General features: G+C 45.0%; 1 protein-coding gene across 4 annotated transcripts in view; it reads right to left on the reverse strand.

The window, feature by feature from the left end:
- DET1 (DET1 partner of COP1 E3 ubiquitin ligase) overlaps positions 1 to 11528 on the reverse strand; it is a 35949-nt gene extending 24421 nt beyond the window's left edge. For 3 of the 4 annotated variants that reach the window (XM_045296511.1, XM_045296510.1, XM_045296508.1), the window contains exons 1-2: positions 11458 to 11528; positions 1054 to 1308 (exon numbers count right to left, since the gene is read on the reverse strand). The gene's annotated coding sequence lies outside the window, so the exon portion shown is untranslated. Of the gene's footprint in view, positions 1 to 1053; positions 1309 to 2419; positions 2436 to 11457 lie in introns of those variants that run through there. The other variant, XM_045296509.1, reaches the window with a different exon arrangement.
- Positions 11529 to 21955: the final 10427 nt, after the last annotated feature.

Genomic DNA, 21955 nt, shown 5'->3' on the forward strand with positions numbered 1-21955 from the left:
AACGTTTATGGGAGCAGATAGCCTCGTAGTTCTCCCAAGGAGCAATTGGTGGGTCTGAACTGCCAACCCTACTGTCAGCAGCACAATGCTTAGCCCTCTAAACCACCAACGATCCTTGCACAAAATGAAGACAAAGTAGAAATCTTGGTAGTAGCTAGATCAAAACGATGCATCAACTACAGAGGAACAATCCAAATGACTGAATTTCTCATGAGAAACTATGGAAGCCAGAAGGAAGTAAAACATGTTTTAAGTACTAAAAGAAAAGCACCACCAATCTAGACTTCCAGTCCAGCAAAAGCATTCTTCAGGAAAAGGCAACAAAAAGACATTCTCAACTGAAGGAATTCCAAGAAAATCAATCAGAAGATCTTCTCTAAGAGAACAGCGAAAGGAAGTTCTCCAAGCAGAAGAGAAATTATATCCGAAGGAAACTTGGAACAGCAAGAATGAAGAGCAACATAAACGATAAATACCTCTTTTATATCATAGCTATTCTCCTTTTGAGATCTTCAAAGTATTTGAATGTTAGAAGCAGAAATGATAACACTGTCTGGCAGGAGTTTCAATACATGTAGACAATATACGAGGGGTACCCAACAAAACCCAGAAACCATCCCACCACCCTCAAAGCCATGCACCTTATGTAAAGTATTTTACAAATCAACCTTTTCACCTTCAAAGTACTCTCCATAACACTTAATACATTTGTCAAGTCTTGGAAACATTTTTCAAATTCATCTGTTTGGATGGCTGACAGCAGCACCTCCCTCGTTTTTTTCTTCACCTCTTCTCTGTCATCAAATCTCCGTCCTTCTATGTCCCTCTTAATTCAGAAGTCGCACGGAGTGAGGTCAGGTGAGTAGGGTGTGTGGGGCAAGAGAGGCATGATGTTTTTTGCCAAAAACTGGCACACTGAGATGTCTGTGTAAGCAGGTGCATTGTGGTGGTGGCAAAACCAGTCTGCCACAAATCAGGCCTTTTTTGTTGCACACTGTTACACACATAATCTTTTCAGAACCTCTAAATAGAAAGCTTGATTAACAGTCTGACCTGGTGGAATGAACCGAACTCCAAATGCACTATCCCGCTCACATCAAAACAGAAGAGCATCAGTTTTGGGGGTAACCCCTTGCATATCCTGGAAGAAAATCAGCTGCTATTGAGTCGATCCTGAGTCATGGCAAATCCTCGGTGGCAGAGGAGAGCTTTTCGGTGGCCGTGCTCTTTTGGAAGAGATCACCAGGACATTTGTACCTCGAATCTTTTGGCCAGATCTGAAGTCTTAGCCATTTGGTCACCCGGGAACTGCAGATAAAATATAAAAAGCAACTAACTATAATATAAAGAGGAAAGGATAAGGTTTCAAGGTGTCACTTAAAGTATTAAGTACTAATTTTCTAGCTAGACTGTGAAAAGCATATATTGTAATGCCTAGAGCCACCACTACAGAGTGGCTACAAGCCAGAATGGATTCAATGGCAGTGACTCTGCGAGCATCCACAGGGGGACAACAGAGGCCATAAAACTACAGAAAGTGATGTAGTAAAAACCACAATAAAGAAATAGAATATAAACAAATGTTCAAATAACACACACATCCAAACTCACTACCATCTGGTCAATTCCGACTCAAACAGGAAAGTGGAAACAAGAATAAAAAGAGTAAACAAACAGAAAAGTGGAAACAAGAACAAAAAGAGTAAACAAACAGAAAAGTGGAAACAAGAACAAAAAGAGTAAACAAACAGAAAAGAAATTGTTGGGTGTCGCTGAGTTAGTTCCAACTTGCAACCCTAAATCCAAACACATCAATACATTTATCAAGTGTAAGTAGTCTAGACACACCTATCAATAGATGGAAATTAGTAGAATGAGTTGTTTTGTTTAAGCAGGAACCCAATTATACTCAGTGACAAGAAACTCTTTTCAAATATAGGCAGGATTAAGAGTTAAAAAAAATAAAAAAGGGTAGAGTGCGCAAACACTAATTAAAGAAAAGTAGAGTAGCTATATTAATACTAACTTTGTTCCATATCATATTAAATAAAGAACAAAAAGAATTATAAGGGATAAAACATAGTAATAGTAAACTCACCAAGAAGACCTAACAATCCTACATGTATATGCACAAACAACAGAACTGTATAATTCAGGAAGAAAAACTGATAGAACTGAAGAGGAAAGAGATAAATTCACAATTATAGTCATAGTTTTCAACAGTCCTCTCAGTAATCAATAGAGCAACTAGACAGAAAATCAGCAGGGCTAGACAAGAACTGAATAATATTATCCACCAACTAGATCTAATTGACATCTACAGAACACCCTAACCAGCCATAGTAGAATACAACTTCCTTTCAAATGCACAGGGAATATTCAACATGCTATAGACAAAATCCTAAGTCATATAATAAACCTTAAGCAAGCTGTTGAGACGGGAGCCTTTGTAAATGCAAAGCACTGGTTTGTTTTTGTCTAAAAAGAGAGAAAAGGAAAATTAGTGAATATAACTTTGTTTAAATCTATACATTGCTTAAATCTAGTATCACACAATTTTGTTTAAATTGATCACATTTCATCCCTTGCTGTCTGGGGGGGATTGGTTTCAGAATCACCCCATCTCTGGAGCTATCAAAATCCACAAATGCTCATCTCATCTAATAAAGATGGGCAGTATGGCATCTAACTTCTGCACATGATCGGTCCTGGTCCTGTGCCATCCTCAAAACTGTTCGTATGCCAGAGTTCACTGTTGCAGCCACTGCGTTAACCCATCGTGTCAAGAGCCACTCTCTTTTTTCACTGCCCCTCCACTTTACCGAGATGTCCCGCTCCAGGGACTGGTCCCTTCTGATAGCATGTCCAAATTATATGAGACCAAGTCTTGCCATGCTTGCCTCATGAATATTCTAGCTGCACTTCTTCCAAGCACATCTACTTGTTCTTCTGCTAGTCCATTGGACTTTCAAAATTCTTTGCCAACACCGTAGTTCAAATGCATCAATCTTCCTTCAGTCTTCCTTATTCAATGTCCAATTTTTACCTATCAGACAACTGAAAATATCAGGCTTGGTCAGGTGCACCTTAGTCCTTGCTTTTCAACACTTTCAAGAGGTCCTGTGCAGCAGATTTACCTAACGCAATACCACGTTTGACTGCTGCTTTCATGAACAGTGATTGTGGATCCAAGCAAGATGAAGCCCTGGACAACTTCAATCTGTTCTCCACTTACCGTGATGTTCCCCCCTAAAGGTCCAATTGTGAGGATTTGGGTTTTCTTTGCATTGAGTTTGCAATCCATACCACATAAAAGCTGCAATCCTTGATTTTCATCAGTAATTGTTTCAAGTCCTCCTCACTCTCAGCAAGGAAGGTGTTCATTTGCATATCAAGGGCGTTAATAAGCCTTCCTCCAACCTTGATGCCACATTTTTCCTCATATAATCCAGCTTCTCTGATATTTGTTCAGCATACAGATTGAATAAGTATGATGAGAGGATACCTTGATGCACATCTTTCCTGATTTTAAACAACTATTTGTTGATCCGTGAATAGTTTCCTCATGAGAACAATTAAGTGTTCTGGAATTCCAATTCTTCTTAGGTATCAGTTGAGTACCTTTGCATAGTCAATAAAACACAAGTAAACATCTTTCTGATCTCTCTGCTTTAAGCCAAGATCCACCTGACATCAGCAAAGATATCCCTTGTTCCACATCCTCTTCTAAACCTGGCTTGAACCTCTGGCAGCAACCTGTCAATATACTGCTGCAATCATTGTTGGATTATCTTCAGCAAAATTCTATTTGCAGTGTGTTAGCAATCATATTGTTCTATAATGGCAGCATTCTCTTGGGTCATCTTTCTTTGGAATGGGTACGAATATGGATCTCTTCCAGTTGGCCAAGTTGCTATCTTCCAAATTCCTGACATAGACAAGTGAGTGCTTCCAGTGCTTCACCATGATGTTGAAACATTTTAATTGGTGTTCCATCAATTCCTGGAGTCTTGTTTTTGGCTTATGCTTTCAGTGAAGCTTAAACTTCTTCCTTCAGTACCACTGATTGATTCTTGCTCATTTGATACCTCCTGAAATGGTTGAATGTCAACTAGTGCTTTTTGGCACAGTGTCTGTGCATACTTTCTATCTTCTTTTGATGCTCCCTCCATCATTCAATATTTTTCCCATAGACTCTTGCAATCTTGAAACTCTAGGCTTGATTTTTTTTCTTCAGTTCTTTCAGTTTAAGATATGTTGAGCATGTTCTTCCTTTTGATTTTCTAATTCTAGGTCTTTGCACATTTCATTATAATACTGTGTCTCCTCTAGCTGCCCTTGGACATTTCTGTTCAGCCTTTGGTCTTCATCACTTTCCAATATGCCTCAGCTATTCTAACAGCAAGTTTCAGAGCCTCTTCTGACATTTCGCTGAATCTTTTCTTTCTTCCCTGTCTTTTAAATGACCTTGTGCTTGTCCATGTATAGTGTTCTTCGTGTCCTCCCACAGCTCGTCAGGTCTTCTGTCATTAGTGTTTAATGCAGCAAATGTGTTCTGACGGTGTCCATGAAAATTGAGTAGGATATACCCAAGGTCATATTTTGGCTCTTGTGGACTTGTTTTCATTTTCTTAAACCTCAACCTGAACTTACATATGAGCAATTGATGGTCTGTTCCACAGTCAGCCCCTGGCCTGGTTTTAGATGCTGATACTGAGCTTCTCCTACATCTCTTCCCACTGAGGTAATCAATTTGACTTCTGTTTACTCCAACTGGAGAAGTCCACAGCACATTTTGACAAAAGCTATTTGCAATGAAGAAGTCATTGGTCTTTCAAAATTCTATCATGTGATCTCCAGCTTCATTTCTATCACCAAGACAATATTTTCCAACTACTGTTCCTTCCTGTTTTCAACTTTTGAATTCCAATTGCCAATAATTACCAATGCATCTTGATTGCATGGTTAATCAATTTCAGACTGAAGCTGTTGGTAGAATTCTTCAATTTCTTTATCACTAGTTTTAGTGTTTGGTGTACAAATCTGACTAACAGTTGTATTGATTGGATTTCCTTATAAGCAGATAGACATTATCCTATCACAGGCAGCACTGGACTTCAAGACAGATCTTGAAATGCCCCTCTTGATGAGGAATGTAACCCCACTCCTCTTGACTGTTCATTCCGGCTAAGTAAAACATACGATTTTCTGATTCAAAATGGCCAATACCATTCCACTGCAACTCACTAATGCCTAGAATATCGATCTTTATATCTTCATTTCATTTTTAACAACTTCCAATTTTCCTAGATTCATACATCATACAGTCCAAGTTCCCAATTTAACTGATTTTTGCAGCTGTTACTTCTCATTTTGAGTCGTGTATCCTGCTTTGAGAAAGGAGCTCTTCCTCAGGCACACTTCGAGAGTTTTCTAACCTGAGAGGCTCACCTTCCGGCATTACTTGACAGTACTCTCTCGCTGTTCACTGCGTGTTCATGACTGGCAGTGTTCGGTGCTGCCCATAGAGCTTCAGTGGCTCGCTCCTTTGAAGTGGACAGCCTATTCCTTCTTTGTAGTTTGTGTTTAGTCTGGAATCTCTGCTGACCCCTGTTCACTTGGGGTGACCCTGCTGGCATTTGCAATGCCAGAGACAAAGCTTTCAGCATCACAGCGGCACACAAGCCACTAAAACACAACAGAGTGACAGACAGTGGTGGATCTTGTTCACCACAGTCCTACCATCTTCTTTGTAACCAAGGCCTGCAGATTTGCTGTTCCCTCTGCCAACAACATTTTCCTCACTTCATAGAGCTACTACCTCTGTTTCATCATTCAAGGCGTGGGTAAAATAGCAGGTCTTCGGAAGTTTCTCTTATCACCCTTGCACACCTCCATTTAATTTTTTCATAGCCTTTATCCATTTCTATTTATCTTTTTTAGCATGTGTCCCCATACCAAAGAGCAAGGATGTTATCTAATGTATGGCCGTAGCCCCAGCACCTTGAACAGTGCTGGGGGCACAGGAAGTGCTCTTAAATATGTTAGATGAATGAATGTGAGCAACTCCTAACATAGGATTTAAAGAATTAAAAAAAGAGAGAAAACAATAGGCAAAGCAGAAGAGGCACAGCCCAGCAGGAGCGCAGAGCCCACATAAAGCTACGCACCCTGGAAACAAGCGGGGTGTGGCACATCTGGAAAATAGAAGGGCTGCACGTGGTTAGCACAGAAAGCAAACAAGTCTAGGAGAGTAGAACTGACCAGATTGGGAAACTCTTTGTAGGAGGGGGTTTCCAAATGTTTGTGGAAAAATGGAATTAAAAAGTAATTGAATTTTCCCACGACCTTTCTGAATTCTTCTTGTATGTCCAGGGTAGTGACTGAGTCCAATCTGTACCTTAGACATGAAAGCATGCACACAATGAAGGGTTGATTTATATCCTGTCTTCCTCTAACAGGAATCTGAAATGCGTTGCGCAGACATATTACAGCTAACCAAGTTAAAGTGTGCATACCTCTAAGTGGGCAAATCAAGTCACTCCAACTGCCAATCACAACCCATTAATGGAATCTTGAAATCAATGTAGTAGATACATAGACTGGCATTAAAAAAGATATACAACAGAAAATATCAGACTGTATCACGCCTAGTAAAGATGAGTACTGTCTTGTGAGACTTTTGATTCAAATACATATAATTTTTATGCATAAGTTGAAGATATAAATGTATTTCCTATTGATCTAGACCAGGGGTCCTCAAACTTTTTAAACAGGGGGCCAGTTCACTGTCCCTCAGATCCGTTGGAGGGCCGGACTATAGTTTTTAAAAAAACTATGATCAAATTCCTATGCACACTGCACATATCTTATTTTGAAGTAAAAAAACAAAAGGGGGGAAAACAGGCCAGATAAATGTCCTCAGTGGGCCGCATGTGGCCCGCGGGCCATAATTTGAGGACCCCTGATCTAGACCATACAGAGTCTTCAAAGTACTGCCCTTAGGCCACATCTAGGCCACGTTATTAGAACCTCATCACACTTGTGGCTGCCTTCACTCTACAAAGGTAGGCTTGAAGTTTCCATGGAGACCATATGCTCCACAAATCCTAAAATATTTAGTATCTGGTCTTTTGGAATATCGTTACAGACCTTTGATCTTGAGCAGTGGTTCTCAACTGGAGGTGAATTTGTAATACCTGAAAAGATTTTTGGTTGCCCCACTGGGGTAGAGGTACTATTCGCAGAGAGAGACTGGAAAATGTTGCTAAATATCTTAAAGTAAACAGGATAGATTTTCACAAGAATAAAATGACTTGGTCAAAAATGGCAATCCTGCTAAGGTTGAGAAATCCTCCTCTAGAGAAAGGCCACATATAGCAGTAGACTTATACAGGATGTCTACAGCAAACCATAAAGCAATAGCACAAATGGGCAATTCCCCAACGGCTGTTAGCGCAGTGGATGGGATTCATTCACTGAGGAATATCCATGTAGGAGAATCCTGTGGAGCAATGAATTCATAAACCACAGCTACACATGACAACATGGGAGACTCTGAGAATACAATGTTGAATGAAGAAAGCAAGCTGCAGCGTTTACTTGGCCTCAAAGAGCCCGTGGGAAAATGAAATGAAGAGAATGGATTTTTCCCACGGACCGTTTGAAGCCCCCATCACACAAAACAACTGCATTCACCATACATACTCGAGTATAAGCCAACCCGAATATCAGCCAAGACACCTAATTTTACCACAAAAACTGCATTAAAAATATGCTGAAAACCTTGGCTTATACACGGGTATATATGGTATATACATTCAAATAATTTACAGTTCAAGGATAGAAACAGATACAGTATACAATTAAGAAAAGCAAGACAATCAAACATAAAGGTCAAAACAGTGGTTGTTTCTGAGGAAGTCAGAAATAGGATGGAGGACACACACCTTGGGAACCCCCAATCTTTTCCCTACTGGCACTCACTGTCATTTTCTTCTTTAAGTGGCATGTGTATTTTTAAAGCGTTATTTTGTACTTGCCCCTAATTTAATGGAAAAAACTCGAGAACAGGCTTTGGGAAAAGAAAAACAAAGACAGGACAGTTTGAGGAGGCCAAAGGACACAGAAACGCAAGCCACGGAGGCCAGCAGAACTGCCCAGAGTCTACTTTGGTTCTGTTTTCCGGCAGACAAAGCAAGGAGAAAAATACAGTCAGTGGAAGAATCTGTGCTGCCAATAAGATAAAACCACAGCAGTTTCTCGGAAGAAGCACAGCTTTTCCAGGCACTTGAGCTTAAAAGAAATCTCTCCCTCGAGTCTTCTCACGAGGACCACAAAGTGATGAAGTGAGCAATCCCTCCACAACATCCAAATAATACACGGAATATTGATTTTCACACAGCTACTCCTGATAATGGGGACATTCTTGTATGCAGCCTAGGAAACACACTATTAAGGTTTCTGCATTTTCAAACATCAAGTAACGTCCAAATCAGCCTCCCTGGATCCCTGCCTAGGACAGCTCTGCCGCTGGCACCGTGCCAACCTAGGATGAGGAGAGAATCAGGGGACAACCAGAACGGGGCACAGGTGTCTGAGGGCGCGGAATGGGCACTGGGAACCATCTAGCAGACTAATGCCATACAACTAAAGAGCCTGATACAGTCTAATACTGATACAGTTCAACTTGGAAAGTGCCAAAGATGACTGTTCTAGAAAAATTAGTCTACAACTGGAATATCCCCAATCCACTGCCATCTAGTAGATTCTGACGCATAGCGACCATACCGGATTTCTGAGACAGCGTAGCCTTTCTCTGAAGAACAGCTGTTGGGTCTGAACCGCCAATCTTGCTTACCTAATAGTACCGTGAGGGAGTCTTGTATCTTCCACACCGCCTCCCCAAAGAAAACCCCAACTACTGCCATTAAGCCAATCCTCACTCACAGCAACTCTATAGGGCAGTGTAGAACTGCGCTTTTGGGTTTCCGAAACTATAAATCTTCATGGGAGCAGACAGCCTCACCTTTTTCCAGTGTATGGGCTGGTGGAGTTGAACTGCCGACCCTGTGCTTAGCAGCCCAACACATAACCCACTACAACAACAGCGTGCTTTGCATCTTGAACAGTCCTATCTTAAATTCTGATTGTTCTTTTTAAGGTACAGACTCCACCATTAGGGTGGAGGAAGGGGTGGGGGAAGGATCAACGGCCTGTAGCAACAGCTACAGACTACAAGGGGCATCCTCACTGAATGTGCTAACCCCTCTCTCACTGACACCAAGCACATTTTATATCACACATTAACGGTTTTTAGGAATGAGATGAAGTTCTACAAGAATTTTCAATTTGTCCTTTTTTTCTGGTGATAAAAATAGCACATGCTCATAAAAAATTCAACCACAGGAAAAGTGTATTATGAAAGTCCCTCCTCGTTAAGGTGGTGCCCCTCTACTCTACCAAGGATGATGTCCTTCTCAAGGGACTGGTCTCTCTTGATAATATGTTCAAAGTAGGGGGTATTTTAAAATGTAGTCTATGCTATTTGATCCAAAGCCACCCCTCTTCCAGTTTCCCTATTCCAGTGAATGCCAAGGCCATGCCTCTGGCAACATGAGCTAGAACATCAGTGCCTTCACTTCCCTTTGATCCCACACCACATCAGGAGACTTTGCCTCCAACACAGAATGTCTCCCATTCTTTCTGCCAGGACCTGCAAGCACCCTTACAAGCTTATAATTCCCAGGTCACCACAAACTGCCTCTCTCTCTGAGTCCGTTCTTGTTCACCTCTAACATATTTCTGACTGCCCTTTCACCTGATTAAAATAGCTACTCCTGGTGCTGTAATGATAAGGATCATTATTTTTTATAAGGATAAGCATCTTGTAGAGGCAAACTAGGTGCTCAAAGATCTCAACTCTCTGCCTGCCCATCCCCCGTCTACTCTTATCTTCTCGCCATGATCTCTACTCCACCTCTTTCCAAAGGTATCCTACCTTCTGTAGGAGACTCTTGGAACTTGCTGTTACACTCAGTCTGGAAGGCTTTTTTGCTTTGCTAAAGCCAATTAAGGCATCAGTTCAATCACCACTTCCTCAGGGAAGTCTTCCTGACTTCATCACATAAAATCCCAATATACTAGCACAGGGGTCCTAGTGGCACTGTGGGTTAGGTTTGGGGTGCTGTGAGGTCTGTGGCTCAAAATCACCAGCTGCTCTCCAGAAGTATGAGCTGCTTGCTCCCATAAGGAACCACAATCTCGGAAACCCTCTAGGGTCACTCTGCGTCAGAATCAGACTTGATGGTGTGGGTTTCTGGAGTATACCTGTCATATCCCTCCTTCACAGTGCTTCTCACGCATCTTGGCCTCTGTATTTTCCTTGAGGGAGCGCTGGGCTGTTAACCACAAGGTTGGCCGTGAGGAACTCCTCACAAGGAAGATGGGGCTAGTCTGCTCCTGTACCCATCTCGCTGGCAGTGGGCTTAGTCTGTTGTTCCTGTTCTAGTTTTTGTTGTTCTTATTAGAAAGTGGCCTCCCCATGGACCTGTCCAAGCATGACCGTCCATCCCAACCCCCATCACAGTCCTCTACACATGGCACTTCCTGAATACTGAGCACGGAACATGCCAAATGCCAACTCAAGCATCCGAAATGGCCACTCCCTATCTGGAAAGTGCTTCTGGCTCCTGACCTACCTTCCCGGGATATAGCTCAAGTGTCACTTCTTTCAGGAAATTGTCTCTAACCACTCTAAAATATTTTGGATTTTTTTCTCCTCCATATAAGTCAAAGCCTGGCTTTATACTTTAATGTGTTTAATGCGTGACTTGCCCACTAAATTACATTCACCTGGAGGGCAGTATCCACGGTCACGACATAGTCTCAAAGTCTAGCACAGTGGTCAGCAGTTCAAACCCAGCAGCTGTTCCCTAGGAGAAGGACAAGGCTGTCCGCTCCCATAAAGATTCGCAGTCTAGGGCACCCTAGATAAGGTCACTATGCGTAGGAATCCACTCGGTGGCAGAGAGTTTTTGTTGTTGTTTTCCAGGACTGAGCAAGCACATAGCTGGCGTTTTTTTTGTAAAGCGCGTGACTGGAAAGCCCGGCGGGATTGGGCAACAACTCGCGCTGTGGCCTGAAGCAAGTCCATTCCCCCAGCAGGGTCTGTTTTCCCCACGGGGGAAGGTGTGTCACTCCATTCCAGATGGCTGCTTCTAAACAGAGTGGGATGGGCAAAACTGCCTAAGGGGGCAGCAAACCTGCCCACGGGGGCGCCTCGAGGAAGAAAGCACGGGGCGGGGCCGCAGTGGAAAGATCAGTTTTAGGGTGGGCGGGGGCCTAGGGCCTTCGCGCCAGCAGGGAGGGGACAGCCCCATCTCAGTAACCCGAGGAGGCCTCCCGGGGAGGACCTGGCGAGCTTGGAGACTGGGCCGAAGAAGGGGAAGTCCTCACCTGTCCGGTACCGACTCAAAGGGCCGGGGCGAGAGGCCCCCCAGCCGGCTCGGTGCGCGCCTCCCCCGGCCCCGCCCCCATCATGCCTGGAATCCCGGCTGGGCGCCGCGGCCCCCGACTTCCGCTAGACACCGGAAGTGAGGCGCAGTGAGACCGGAAGTAGGGCAGAGCGCCTAGCGATCCGCTCCTGCTGGCGGCTTACACAGCGCACCCTGGTGCCGGGAAGGAGGTGGCGGCCCCGGGCGCGCGGAGGTTCCGGTGTAAACACCTGGATCCTCAGCGGTCCCCTATGACACTCGCTGCCTGTGAGGCTGCTGGGCGCTTTCATTTTTCACCACTTCATTAGATACACCGTTTCATCCCCGAGGATCCAGACTGTACGTATTATCTCTGAAGACTCCGCTCAGCACAGATACCGGCACACAGTGTGCACACAGTCGAGTGGATAGCATAAAAAGTTATGCTAGTGTCTTAGCTATAACCAAACGAACCCATCGAATTCCAACTCTTAGAGACCCACCCAATAGGGTAGAGTTGAATGGTCCCATAGGGTTTCCAAGGCCATAAATTCAGGTGAACCGTTTGCAAGCTTCCTCATGGAGTTGACCGTATGATGTTAGATCACATTGTGGAAGAAGCATGGCCTGCCCAAGTTAACACAACCTACTGTTCACAACAGGTATGTGTAAAACAACATCCACAATCGGTTCTAAGAAACACTGCTTTTTGTGACTTGGATACTGAATGAATACCATGCTAAAACCAGAGTCCACTTCCAGTTGTCCTGGTCACTGCTGCTCCATCGTAGCCTGAGTTGGTTTGGGGAGGGGGGCGGGGATATGGAACAGCATGGCAGAGAGAGCAGAACTAGAGGGGAGCTAGAGGAAGAGAGTGGGGAGCGAGTGAAGAACACTCATCTCGCCCTCTGTTCCAGCCCCCACGCAGCAAGAGCAGCCCAGGCTCCTCGGGCCCCTGCTGCCATCTACCTACCTATGAGACACTGCTGGAGAACCAGCACCCAGGCCAGGTTCTCCACCTTCCCTGCCTGTAGCTTGATTGTAGTCCAGTGCTATAAGAATCTGGGCGTGGGGGGTCTTGAAAATCATAGAGGGAAAGAATAAACAAAAGGGTAGCGGCTTCCCTTAAAATTTTTTTTGAAAACCATACAGAACAATGGATGTAAACGTACTTGAACATTACCCAAATGGATACCGCTGAGACTTACCTGTAGAGTTAAAATGGGGAAGGGATGCACCACTAGGTGAGCACATGCTCAGAACTACATTCTTTCCAAAATCTTCCTTAACATCAGCAATTCTATTTTCAAGTATCTTCTTCCTAGAACATCTTGAGTAAAATCTGTCAGCAAGTCTGAGTTTCTGACCCCTACCTTTAGTTGCTAGGAAGTGACTTAATATAGAAGACAGGCTGGCCAAACTACACGACTGATTGGGGGGAGACCTCTCAGTTTCACCCAGCCACATGCCTATGAATGGGGGAAAGGCAAGGTTGCACCCACAGGAAGGCAGCACCAGGGGCTTGTAACAAAATGAAATTTGAATCAGATCTCATGCCAGCCATTTTATTATGTGTAGGGCCTCAGTTTCAGAGGTTCACCAGCACAGCACAAATACAAACATATGGTATATACTTCCTGGTAAAATTACTGGGTCAAAATTTAGAGCATCACAAATGTGGTTAGGAAAGCTGATAGTGCCTGGCTATCAAAAGATATAGTGTATGGGGTCTTAAAGGCTTGAAGAGACCGAAAGCCCATCTGTGGACAATTGGACATCCCTCACAGAAGGGTCACTAGGAAGAGATCAGCAAGTCAGGGTGCAGTCTAGTACCGATGAAACGTACAACTTTCCTCTAGTTCTTAATGCTTCCTCTCACCACTATCATGAACCCAATTCTACCTTACAAATCTGGCTAGACCAGAGCATGTACACTGGTACAGATAAGAGCTGGAAACACAGGGATCCTGGACAGATAACCCCCTCAGGACCAATAAAAAGAGTAGCGATTCCAGGAGGGGAAGGGGAAGGTGGGGGGAGAAAGGGGGAACCCATCACAATGATCTACATGTAACCCCCTCCCAGGGGGACTAACAACAGCAAAGTGGATGAAAGAAGACAGCAGTCAGTGTAAGACAAGAAAAAAAATTATAAATTGTCAAGGGTTCATGAGGGAGGGAGGCAAATGAGCTGATCCCAAGGGCTCAAGTAGAAAGAAAATGTTTTGAAAATGATGAGGGCAACATATGTACAAATGTGCTTGACACAATGGATGGCTTGTGATAAAAGCTGTAAGAGCCCCCCAAAAAATGATTTTTTTAAAGAAGAAAAGAAAAAGAAAAGCTTCAAAATATTTTAATAGAGAATATTACTCACCCTCCAAAAAGACATAACCAGTTTAACTCTCTTATTTCTCAATATCCCTGTCCACACTTATCTCATTTATCTTTTTTATTTTTGCCAAGCACATTAGCAAAAGAAATATTTCATGGTTTTAGTTTGTATTTTCCTATTAATGAGGCTGACTATTTTTTCAGATGTTAATGTACCAATTTATATTAGTACTGTGAGTTGCCTTTGCTCATTCTACTTGGATATTATTTCTCATAAATTTATAGGAGCTACTTATAGATTCTGCCTATTAATTCTTTGTAGGACTATAGACAGTTTTGCTAAGTGTGAGACCTGTCTCTCACTTTCAACTAGATTTATAGTGACAGCTTTACATACTCTGACATCCCATTTACTGTCCTTGATGTTTGTGAACTTAATGCAGGGGTCCAGGGCTCTTTCTGGAAAATCTGCTGGTGTGAAAGGAGGCCCGGGGTCCTCATTTCCCCTGCCTTTTCCAGAAAGTGGGTTTTATTGCATCCTCCTGGCTGTTCCTGCTATCAGAGTGTATCAGACTGGAGCGAGAGAGGCACCCAGAGAGGCAAGGCCATGGGTGTCTTGGAGGCCACTGTAGGGTTTTTGGCTTCAATGCTGAGGCTTTAAACAGAGGACCAGTCTATGCAGACTTCTGTTTTGGAAGACTCACTCCTGTCTTCTGGAAAGATCTACTGAGACCACCCAGGAAACTATAAAAGATAACTAGGGCTTGAGTGATAAATGTGGCAGTAGACAGAGGCCAGCAGGGTTGGTGTACCGAGGGAAGGGTCAGCCAAGGGACTTGACAATGGGCTGGATGCACAGTGGGAGAGAAAGATAGGAGGCCAGGATGTTCTGAGACATTTTCCCTACAAGCTCAGAAAGTCATCAACTCAAGTCCATATCAGCGCCAGGACAGGGGCCTGTAACTACCAGCTTCTGCGTGTAACTACTAGTCAGAAGTGTGCAAACAGTTAGTGTGCGGCTCCTAACAGAAAGGTTGGGGGTGTGAGTCCACCCAGAGACCCTTTGGGTGAGAAATGCCTGGTCATCTGCTGCTACAAGATCACAGCCATGACAAACCAACGGCAAGCCGTTCATTCCGACACACGGGGGGTTTGCCAGGAGTCGGGATTCACGCAATGACCACTCATTTGTGTAAGGAGCCTGGGGAGCAGTTCGTGTTCAACAGCTAACGGAAATGCCGGCAGTTTCAACCCACCCAGAGGTGCCACAGGAGACAGGCCAGCACCTGCTTCCATCAAGATTAGAGGCATGAGTCAGAATCAACTCGCTGTGAGAGGTTTGTTTGCTGTCTGGTCCTTCTCGGGCACATTTCATGTGATCCCCAAGGCCTCACAAGGAGCCAGGCATGTGGGCATGCAATAAAGGCATGCTGAATGTTGGAGGACTGTCCTTTGTGTAGAAGGGGCCGAGGGACAGCTGAGTCATGTTCATGCACATGAGTGGACCTCTTTCATTTCCATAGCTCTTAGCCTCCCTCTTCCAGATGTTCCAACTCCTGATTCCCTGTCCTCCCGCCCCCACCTTCCATTCACTCTCACTCTCGGCACACCATGATTTCCTGAGCCCTACTTCACCCCCACCCGTTCTTCCCTCTCAGGGCTCCTCCCCCACACACTCGGGCTCCAAGTGAAGGGCCCACTGGGTGGGGGAGGCGGTCTGAAGGACCTGAGAGCTTCGTCCCCAGCTTCCAGCGGATCTGCTGGCTCTCTCCCGCAGGAGAGGGGGCGGCGCAGGAGAGGGGGCTGCGGGGCCCAAGAGCGGGTGCAGAGCTCTTGGCCCTCCTCCCTCTCCAGAAGAGGCTGTGGAGAGCTTTTCCTCTCTGCGTTCGCGGGCAGCTACTTCTTCAAGTATTTCCTCACAGAGGAAAGGAATTCCTTTTAAGAAGTAAACCCACACCCCCAAGACTGCCACCATCCTCACCAATCCATCTATCAAAACAATTGCTGCAAATGCTTACCGAATGCCAGACGCTCTGCCCATTGTTTCGACCTACAGTGTCTCCCTGAATCCCCTTAAGGACCATTGATATGAGTGAATATTTCCATTTTGCAGATTTGGAAGCTGAGGCTCAGTCTCTCTCAGCTTTCCTTTGGATTCCCCATTGTGTTCATGGCTTCGAGCTGAGAGAACAACTCTGTTCTCACTGCCATTCAGTCAGTACTGACTCATAGCGACCGCCTGGGGGTTTCTGAGACGACCGGTATAGGAAGCCAGTTTTTCTCTTGCAGGGTGTTGGTGGTTTCGAACTGCCAACCATGTGGATCACAGTCAAATGCTTAACCACTACACCACCAGGGCTCCTATGACATAACAAAGTGCCTTATAATGATCATTTATTTTAGGTGACTTATCATTTATTTTAACAGATATTTATTATCTCACAGGCTAGGGGGCTTACAGTCCAAAAATGAAGTGTTGGCAAAGCCATGCTCTCACTGAAGTCTCTAAAGAAGAGCTTCTTGCCCCTTCTAGATTTCAGGGGCTCTAAACATCTCTAGGTTTGGGGACCCACGATCCCATCTGCTGCTGCTGTCTTCCTGTGTGTCTACCTCTGTTCCCCTTCTTATAAGGACACAAGTTATATTGCATTAGTATAAGGAGTTTTACTCCAGTATAAGGAGCCATGATGGTTAAAATACTTGACTGCTAACCAACAGATCGGCAGTTCAAACCCACCAATCACTTGGCAGGTGAAAGATGTAGCAGCCTGCTTCTGTAGAGACTTACAGCTGTGGAAGCTCTATGAGGGCTGTTCTATGCTGTCTTGTACAATCGTTATGAGTTGGAATCAACTTGATAGCAATAACTAACTAGTTATAGCTTCAATGGTCCCATTTCCAAATACAGTGGCAAGAATATTTGTGGGGCATAATTCTACTCAAACTACCTGCCCGGCTCATGCTACCAAGGCTGTTTATAGTGAGTCCTTTGTGACGACAGAAAATGCTCAGATTCTGGGCGCAGCTGCTCAGCCCTCAGAGTTCACATTCAAATCCTTACCAACTATTTAAAGAGGTAGCTTCCAGCCTTGCTCTCAGCCAAATGGTTACCACATTTGGTGTGGCTTCTTTTGACCTTCGGTGACACTGCAGGTCTCAGGCTTTATCAGCCACCCCACCCTCTGCATTTGGCACGTATCACAGTGGAGTCTGGTCCAGAGAAACAAGGCAGCAGCTGTTCAGAGCCTGAAGTCACATGCACAGCGTTCTCGCATCTCAAAAATGTTTTGGGGTGGATGGTTCTTGTTCACTTGCTGGAGAAGAAAAGCATGCGTCCCAATATCAGACTGTCTGTCCCCTCATTGTGCCTGAGCTGGGATGCCTGTCCAGGAAGCATGAGCCAGGGTTGAACTCCAGTTCTTGCTGGCTCAGCCAAGCCCTGGGACCCTAGCCACCGGCTGTGCCAGCCCAAGGACCCAACCAATTGCTACCAAGTCAACTTGACTCATGATGGCTCCCTGTACTGTCAGAGTACAACTGTACTCTACTGGGGTAAAATTGGCTGATTTTCTAAGGATGTTGCCAGGCCTTTCTTCTGAGGCACCTCTGGATAGACTCAAACCTCCAGCCTTTTGTGAGCAGAAAAATTCATAAGCATTTGCATTAGCCCAGGGAAGGAGGGTCTTTTCCCAACTGGTTCACTCAGAAGATTTGCCTTTGATCTATTTAGAGGGGACCCCTCTTCCTCTTTCACACAGAGATGCCTACAGCATGGTGGCCACTCTGGTTTCAATCCCATTTTTTCCCTAGGCTAACAATGAGAGTTTGGGTAAAGGAGTTCACCTGGCTTTTCTGTTCAGCCATTGTTTTTAAAGCAGCGAATCTATGCGGGGCACCATCCCACGTGTGGTAGGGCCCGGCTGCACACATTTTGACTGGGGCTTCAGGGGAAGTTACAGTCCAGTTAGAAGGACATTGTCTTTTCTCCCAAGGGCTGTGTGCTAGTTACATAGTCTGGTGTCAATTTGAGGATTCAGAGTGAAGGGGTAGAGTTTATCCTCTCAATCAGGTCATAGCCAATGAGGCCTCTGTGTGGGCGTGGCCTTCTGAGGACTCGAGGAACTCCTGCATTCCTCCTTGGAGGCAGGAGGCACACTCTCTCTCTGCTGACTCCCCAGGAGACCCTGCAACTGACAAGACACATGGTACTACTATAGTGCCCTGAGCTGGAGGAGCCACGTCGAGACCCCTGCCAGCGCTGAGATGCTTCCACTGCCACTGGATCCACAAGACTTTTCACCCACTAGCCTGTGATCCACCTGCATTTAGTGTCATTGCATGTTGCATGAGTCTGAAGAGGAATTTATAGATTGGTATCGGACATATGGGCTAATATAGGACTTATGGACTTGATCTGGAGTGGGCTGGGATGTTTTCTCAACATTCAATTGATCTTGTATATAAATCTCTTTCTTATACAGACACGAGTGTCCATGAATTTGTTTCTCTAGTCTACCCGGACTAACACAGGCTGCAAAACCAAGCATCACAAACTGGGTGCATTGTAAGAACAGATACATATTGTCTCTCAGTCCTGGGGGCCAGGAGTTGAAAGTCGGGCTGTTGATTACTTCTGAAGAAGGAGCTGGCCCAGGTCTCTCTTCCAGCCTGGTGACACCCAGCAATCCTCAGGGTGCTTCCATCGCTCCACTCGGCCTCTGCCTTCATGTGGCCGCCCCCCATCCGTGCCCCTGTCTCTTCTCTTATGCAGGACACCACTCAACTTGAATTACTCACTCACTGCCATCAGGGCAATGCTGACTCATAGCGACCCCGTGTGGGTTTCCAAGACTAACTGTTTATGTGAGTGAGTAGAAAGGCCAGTCTTTCTCCCAAAGAGTTGCTGGTGGTTCTAGATTGCCAACCATGCAGATCACGGCCCAATGCATAACCATTACAACACCAGGACTCCATCCTAAGTTGATTTCAAACTTCTCAAAGGCAACGACTGGGTCTTAAAGTTATTCCAGTGACTACATTCCACATGGCACTGTGCTGAGAATTACGTACAACTGCATAATACTAAATGCCTAGTATAAGGAGCCCTGGTGGTATATTGGTTTGTGAATTGGACTGCTCAGTGCAAGGGAATCATTTTGAACTTACTAGACACTCTGCGGAGAAAGATGGGGCTTTCTGCTCCTGTAAAGAGGTGCAGCCTCGGGAACCCAAAGTGGAAGTTCTGTTCTGTCCTGCAGGGTCAGAATGAGTTGGGATGGACTGACAGTGGCAGTGGGAATGAGTGTCCCCAGTATACGTTAAATCATGGAAATCCTCTGAGTGACAGAGTACAACTGTACTCCATTGAGGTTTGCTTGTTGGTTGCTTTGTTTTTTTTATCATCCAAACTGAAGACTAGTTGTTGTTTTTTAAACTTTTTATTGTGGGTTAAGTGAAGGCTTACATTTCAGGTCAAAATTTTTGTATGCAACATCTCAAACTACTTATTAAACCTCCCTGTAGCTTGAGCTGCCTGCCCCCCTCCTACTTAGGGTTTTCAATGACTGACTGACTGACTGACTGACTGAGTTAAGGGGAGAGACTTTATGGGAGCCTTTGTTTCTTTTTTTCTGCATATATTCGTTTTGTTTCCTTCCCCACATTCTACCCTAGTAATCATCAAAGTCTGAGATACTTACAATGCCACTGGATCCAAAGACTTTTTACCCACTGACCTGTGATCATCCTATATTCGGCATCATTGCATGTGTTTCATGAGTCTGAAGAGGACTTTATAGATGGGTTTCAGACATGTGGGCTAATATAGGACTTATAGGCTTAGACTGGACTTGGTCAGGATGCTTTCTTAATGTACAATTACCTTTTATATAAAACTCTCTCTTATACACATATGAGCTTCTATGGATTTGTTTCTCTAGTTCTCTAGTCTACCCAGACTAACACATTAAGTGAGATAGATAGATGATAGATAGATAGATAGATAGATAGATAGATAGATAGATAGATAGATAGAACACACAGGAATATAACAGTTAATTAGTCCACACAGTAGTACAGAGGGCTCAGTTCAACTCACTCCCATGGAGCAGTTACTATATTGGAAGTTCTTCAACTCACAAGGGTTGCCGGGTCCAAGGTCAAGGAATCAGACAGCTGAGTCTTCTGTAGAGCAACGAAGGCAGTCCGGCCACAGGCAGCAAACAGCAGGGCAGGTCACCAACAGTCAGCCAGATGACAGGATCTGTTGGTCCCAAGCTCAAGTGATGTATATACCAGCAGTATGGTGAAGCAGGTCTTGAAGGAACATCAAACTCTAGTGACATAATCCAACAGGTTGGCAGTCCAACAGGTAGTGTAGCTCACAAGTTGAGGCAGAGAACTAGCTGAGGCAGCCACATGCTGGTCAGATCACCAGAGAACAAGAGAGAGAGAGAGGCAGGGCTGGATGAGCCATCTATCTCTTCGCCCTCCAATCAAACTGTGACCTTATTAATCCCACGTTTTTATTGGCCAAGCTGGCACAATAAACCTACCTATCACAAAGGGGCTTCAAAGAGTTTGTGGGGAAATGGATTTTGAAGGTCATGGGATTTTTACATCAACTCTTTGATGCCCGTCAACCCTTCCTATGTATTTGAAAAACAGAACAAAACACTAAGACTGTGGCCATCTAGAGGATTCTACCTCATGGTGGATCCATGCGTTACAGAGTAGAACAGCTCCTTAGAATTTTCCTGGCTGCAAACTTATGGAAGTGGACTGCCAGGCCTTTCTTTTGCAGTACTATAGGGCAGTTTCAAATTGTTGCTGCCCCTGAAGGAACTTATTCTTCCTGCCATCCAGCTGTTTCCAACTCATCGCAACACTACAGGGAGTGGTAGAACAACCCCCATGGATTTCTGAGAAGGTGATCATTTATGGGAGTAGAAAGCTTCATCTTTATCCCAAGGAGTGGCTGGTGGTTTTTAACTGCAGACCTTGAGGTTAGTAGCCACATGCATAATCACAACACACTGGGTCTCCTAATATATATTATAGGCTCAACACTTTTTATTGAATGAGTTAGTGAGTGAGTGAGGCCCAACCTGAAGCGGGGTGTGCTCCTTCTCTAGCTCTGCCTGTGATGTAGGGTGGAGTAGGTCTTTTGAGAATTAGGAAACACATCAGCACTTTCTTCTTTCCAGTAGGTGTGGCTACTTCCTTCTGTTTAGCAGGGTCAAGGCGTAGAGCCCCATGGACTGAGCTCCTTAAACCGGATCCCTGGGGCACCCAAGGGCTTGACCTTTCCAATCTCCACTCTCACTTCAAGACAGGAGATAATGCCTGGGGTGTGAGTGGCTGGAATGGGGGTGCAGACAGAGCCACTGTCCCTGGCTGGGCCTTGCCCTAGAAAACAATTTCTCATGTCACCTGCTGGAAAAGAAATCCAAAGAAAAGGTGGGGAGAGTCAAAACCCAGTGCACAAAGGACCATCACTGCAGGGAAAGCACTCTTCTTCTGATAAATGCAAAGAAATTAGAGGTAATTGCGAGGCAGAGATTCAATAAACCCCAGGGAGATTAGCTGGTGAGGGGGTCTACGGCAGGCTAGGGACATGGAACATGCTCCTACCTCCAACACTGGTAGTCCTCCCTCTGTTGTGACAAATGAGCAAACAGTCCTTCTTGGGTCACATCAGTGCTTCCTTGGAATGGGGGCAGATGGAACTTCAGGAGGTGTGGGGACAACCTGGCCACCCACACGGCATGAGCCTCCTCTCAGCTGCCACCCCACTCAAGAGCCAGGTTGGGCCTGCTCTGAGGACAAGAGGGTCACCGGGGTGACTACACTAGGACTTGCCCCTCTCCACCTGAACACCCACAGGTCACCAGGGCCCAGATAAGGAGCCAATCCGAGGATGCAGTGGTAACTCAGATGAGAAATCGGAGGGGGGTTTCAGAGTCAAGATAACATTCAGGTCGAATCACCCATTCGGTGCTCCTGTTGCTAAACCAGAACATGAAGAGGTAAGGAGGCCAATACTGGGAGGCTGAGGGCTAAAAATTAGATTCAGTGTACTAGGGTCTGGTTCAGACCTCCCCTGTGTTTTTCACCTACGAAGCAGATACCATGAAGAGGAGCAGAGAG

The sequence above is a fragment of the Echinops telfairi genome, unplaced genomic scaffold (assembly GCF_000313985.2).
Source record: "Echinops telfairi isolate 266 unplaced genomic scaffold, ASM31398v2 ScPeMD7_7409;HRSCAF=8447, whole genome shotgun sequence".
NCBI lineage: Eukaryota > Metazoa > Chordata > Mammalia > Afrosoricida > Tenrecidae > Echinops > Echinops telfairi.